The following is a 6,000-nucleotide window of genomic DNA, read 5'->3' on the forward strand; positions in this document are numbered from 1 at the left end:
TGTTAAAACATTATGAAGGAGGGGGGGGGGACAAAGCTTGATTGATGCATTTTTACTACGTGTTTGCTGTTCGATAATCATAAAAATCGTCTTTCTTATAGTAAATTGGAGATTATTTTGAGATATTTTACAGCATTTAAAAGTTATATTATATATATATATATATATATATATATATATATATATATATATATATATATATATATATATATATATATATATCACCAATCTGTCATTGGTGCTGCTTTTTATTAATTGGTTCTATGATTGATGCAACAATGACCTACTTTTGTTTTAGCAAAATCTCTTTGGGACTTTTAAGTCTTTAATATAACAGTTGGGCGGTATATCCAAGTCAACTTATATATACAATCATTATGTACTTTATGGAAATATTCAGGAGACGCGTTTAAATTCTCGTGTTTAATATATTTTAAAATGGAATAGAATTTAACATGAAATTTTAAAAAAGATCTGCACTTCAGTTTATTGAAAAAGATAGAATCAAATGAAACAGAATTGAATTACTATAGTAATTATGTTTTATTGACTAAAAAATTACTTCATTTTATTTCTCTTTCATCTTCTCGTTGCCATTTCCACTACCATTCAATGGCAAGCACATTCGTTTTGTTGACAAATTTACCACAAAGGGGCCCTTTTATAAAGTATTTATCAAACAGGGTCCCTTTTCAAAGTATTTGCAAAGGGGGTCTGTTTTTGCATGAGTGCCTCCAGAAGCATTGGCGAGTTACGGGTGCCGCCATCACCAATGGCGAGACACCTGACGTGGACGCAGTGTCGCTGCTCCCATTGACAAGACATGCCACGTCAAGAAGGTACCGCCATCACCAATGACAAGACTGACGTGGAGCCACATAAAGAAGGTCTCGCCTCTCCCATTGGCGAGACACCTTCAGCCATGCACAGTGTTTGCAGTGTAGGGTTGCAGTGTTTTCTGAAGATGCAGGTTAGGGTTGCAGATGAAGGTGAAAATGCAGGAGTAGGCTTTTGACCGTTGCTTGTTTACGTTTTCTCCTATAAAAAAATGCTCCATCAACGTAAATTTATCTACACTTCTCCTCTCCAAGCTGAGCTTCTCCTTCTCTTTCTCCTTCAATGTGTGCTTGTTATGCTTGATGTGCTTCCTTAAAGTTTCGTGTGTGCCCTTGTCCTCCATAATTCCTGGTAAGTGATTTTCGAAATAAATAAGATTTATATATTCTATTGATAATATTATAAAAATAGTAGGTTAGTTAGTATTAATGGATATTCTAAGCTTAGGTTAGTTAGTATTAGTAGGTATTGTGTTCTTAATTTTTATGTATTAATAGATATTCCAAGGTTAGGTTAATTAGTATGAAAATATTATTTGGTTGTTGTATATATATTATTAGACATTATATATATATATATATGATACTTTAATGAGGCACACGTAATATTAGCTTTTGTAATATTAGGCACAAGTTAATATTAACTTTAGGTATATATTTGTAAATTTTAGACACACGTAAATTTTTAGTTTTTGTAATATTAAGCACTTCACACGTAAATAAATAATTATAATATTAGACATTTCACACACGTAAATTTACCTTTTTAGTATTATAATTTTATATGTTATATATAGATAGTACAGTTTTAAATAAATGAGTTGATAAGTTAATGTTATTTAAGTTAATTATTTTTAGTTTGAATGTTATGGTAGTGTTAGTTATTTTATATGATAGGATAGTGTTAGTTTTAGTTTGTAGGTTAATAGTATTTGTTTTAGGTAATTTACGTTATTAAATATATGGTACATTGTATATTATTATTATTTTTGAATATATATTGTTTAAATTAACTTTTGCATTTCAATATTTGTTTGTATTTTAATTTATTTGTTAGTCCATATTTGATTTAATAATTTTTTGTTAATTGTAGAATATATTATGTTAATTATTTTAATTGGTTTGCGTGTATGTATTTGAAATTATTTGTAGAATACATTTCAATTTTATTATTTGTATAATATATTTTATTATGAAATAAATTTATTTTGTTATTTATTTAAATTTGTCTTCACATGTATTTTAATTTATCTGCAGAATATATTCAAAATTGATTATTTGTATAATATATTTTGTTATTGAAATATAAAAATTCAAATGTATATATTGTGTTATTTATTACAAATTTATTTATATATATATATATATAATAACGTTTTTATAAATGTGCCTAGTTTTATTTATATTATGTAGAAATAATGTATAAATTATTTTGTGAATTTATTGTATTATATTTTATTTTGCAGTATCAATGGCATCTTCATCGTCATGTCCATCAAATATTAAAATTAAGTCTGGCCCGATTGATGGTGACGTATTATGGATGCAAGCTAAGCATGTTTCAGAACATGTTTGGAATGGGGAAGAAGACCGCAAATTACACATCAGACGAGTTGTCCCCACTTATCAAGGGGAAGAAGAAATACCAAAGCAAATTTTTTCTTTCCTTCGACAATCTGGTTTTTACTGGATTATGAAGATGGGATACTTAAAAATAAATGTCTCATTAATTAGTGCTTTGATAGAAAGATAGAGGCCGGAAACACATACGTTTCACATGAGATGCGGAGAGTGTACTATTACTCTTCAAGATGTCTCTGTATTGTTAGGTCTACGTGTGGATGGTTTACCATTAATTGGTCCAACAAATCTTAATTGGGCTGATTTATGTGAGGAATTATTGGGAGTCAGACCACAAGAAGGTGAAATTAAAGGTAGTGTGGTTAAATTAAGTTGGTTGGCTCACCATTTTGCACAAATAAATAACCACGACGACAAAGAACAAGTACGAAGGTTTACCCGTGCATGGATACTAAGATTCATTGGAGGTGTCTTGTTTGTTGACAAAAGCAGTAACAAAGTTTCGCTAAGGTACCTTCAATTTTTACGTGACTTTGGAGACTATAGCACATATGCATGGGGACCTGCCGTACTTGCTTTTCTATATAGAGAGATGTGCAGTGCCACCGATTATAAAACTAAATCAATCGGAGGTATGTGCATCTTTCTATAAATGTGGGCATGGGAACGATGTATAACTTTGGCTCCAAAGAGGACTCCTTCCTAAGTAGAAAATAAACCACTCAGGCACAAGTTAGTCATTCCTAAAAGCGTCTTTCATTTCAAAAGAATAAATGGTTTTAGGGTATATTAAATTTTAATCTTTGTAGGTGGCTGCGACGTGGAAATCAACATATCGGCAATGATGATGTGAGAGTTTTTTGTTGCAAGTTGGATATTATGAAACGTCATGAGGTAAGAACATGGTATTGTATTTGTAAAATAAAAAATAATGTGTTATTTTACTAAAATGCTGACAACTATGTTGTTATATGCAGTTTGTGTGGGAGCCTTACACAACAACTGTTATATCATTGTTGTCTCCCATTTGTGTAGTCAGAAGTGACGCACGGTGCGCGGTGGTGTGACTAATTTGTTTCCAAGTTATTGAGTGGCACCAACCGGATAGAGTATTGAGACAATTTGGAATGCAACAACCAATTCCAGAGTCTCCTTCGCAGCCCTTGAACATTCATGGCATAACACTGAAAGGAAAACATGACGAAAATTGGGGGCAATTGTTCGCCCCAATGATTGATCAGTGGAACAATTGCCATGCTTTTAGGGTCGACGCTTATCCCCGACAAGAGGACCTATTGATCTTTAACTCCGACTACATGGTCTGGTATAGGCGAAGGATAAAGATGTTTGTTGACCCACAAAATACAAACACAACTACATTGATATTTTTTGTTTTTTCAATATTTAACTTTAAATGTTTTTTTTAATGATGCCCATTAATTTTCTGACCCTAATAATTGCAGGCTGAAGTTGCGGAGACATTACAATACATGGTGTCTCCTCAAGGGAGGAATACATGGACAGTTGATGATCTCGTGCCTTATGTGGAGAAAATTATGATTTTATTCGAAGAGCAAGAGAGAATCACTGAGCCTGTGCCACATGGTCCAGCATCAAAGTGTCAATTTCCAGCACAAGCGTTTCACATTCTTCAGTCAATTGTTGAAACTCAGGGCATAGGCAGACGAAGGGAGGCTGTTGAAGCGAAAGAATATTCCCAACAAATGACGGAGCGTGCCATGGAATGTATTACACGCCACAAACATTTTCTCAGTATCCAACACAGATGTATCAACATCTTATTTAAATATGTTGTTGTATATTTCTCATTTGAATTTGACACTTAATCTATCGTATGCAATTTATTAAGGCTTACTAATGGATACAATTTATGTCGCGCATCAAACTATAATAATAAATAAAGTTAAAAAAACTAAGGTAGACAAAAGAAAATAACTAATGCTTCTAACTAACAATGAACACCAATGCCATATGTGCACTAAGGTAGACAAAAGAAAATAATTAATGTCACTCAACCTGGATTGATCCACTCCATTTATTTCAACTTCTAAATGTAATTTTATTACATTAGATGCATATGAGTCTGGATTTTTTCCACCTTCCTGTTTGTTCAGGGGTTACAGATTAGGGCTTATGGGTTACTGGTTAGGGCTTAGGGCTTAGGTGTTATTCTGTTGTGTTATTCTGTAATGTTTATTCTGTAGGGTTTAGTCCTTGTTCCAGATAGTCCATAATGACTAAGTCCATAGTTTGTCATTGTAGATAGTTGTCCTTTAGTATCAATTTGAATATCGTTAAGTACAACATTGTAGATAGTTCTCCTTTAGTATCAATTTCGAAAATAAGTAATGTATAAATTTCCTGACAAAAGTACACATTCAAAAAAAAGTAACTGACGATTTTATTGAACACCACAAAGTAAATACATTGAACAAAACCTCAACCAATACAAGTCATTCATCTAACATACATAAATAAATTAAATGAATTACTCCCACGGTCTAATTGCATTGGACTTCGGCTCCTATTGTGCCCTTCTACTCCATATCTACTACATTTTCGTCTGTGGTTAGATGGTTCGAGCCAATCCATCTCATTCCTTATTGTCGCAACCTACCCTTCGTCGGGAGGGCGACGCGAGACTCACGGGTGCGTCTTCCAAGAAAGGAAAATGCGTGGAGTCGCCACCAATGTTTATTCGAGGAAAATGTCGGAAAAACTGGAAAAGACGTAGTCTGCGAACTTTAAGTGTGAAACGTTCGGGAGTTGTATTTACGCACGGGGAAGGTATTAGCACCCCACGCGTCCGTCACGAGGGACGACAGCCTTTAATCAAGTGTGCAAGTATGACTTCAATTTGTTTTATTTTCCCTTTTACGTTTTTATGTCTTTTTATGCCTTTTTTGTATTTTTATCTTTTTGTGGTCAACAAGGGTGTTTCCCTTGCTCCTACGTATTCCTCAATTGTGATAAGGAAATCAGACCTACGTAGTTCTTTGAGAACTAAACGTTGGTTAAGCTATTTTTATCTTTTTTTGCAAGATATATTGTGACCAAACAAAAAGTCATTTAAGGCGTTGGACCATTTAAGCGATCTTTTGATTCTTTTGAAAGGAGAGAAAACATTAAGGCATTGGACCATTAATGATCTCTTGGTTTTTTGAAAGTAGTGACAAAGTTATGTGTTGACTTTAGGTTTTCGAAAGTCCACGTTTAACCAATAAAAGAAAAGAGGACCATTTAAGCGTTGGACCTTAAAATGGTTTCTAGGTGATTTTTATGGACAAAGCTTGATTTGTGAGTTGATTTTAGCCTTAGTTTCACTTTGGTTATTAATCAATTCAATTAAGAAAAATCCCAAAGAAAAGTGTCCGATTGATTTTTTTTTATTATTTTATTCAAAGATATTTTTGATTATTTTATTATTATTTTGCCTCTTTTGGTTTTAAACGTGGTTATGGCGTGAAAGATTGGTTGGATTTTATTCTAACACAGATTAAACGATATTACAACTCAAATAATCGGTGGAAATTCATTTTATTATTGATTAGGCGAGAAAACG

This window comes from Glycine soja, chromosome 3 (genome assembly GCF_004193775.1).
Source record: "Glycine soja cultivar W05 chromosome 3, ASM419377v2, whole genome shotgun sequence".
Lineage (NCBI taxonomy): Eukaryota > Viridiplantae > Streptophyta > Magnoliopsida > Fabales > Fabaceae > Glycine > Glycine soja.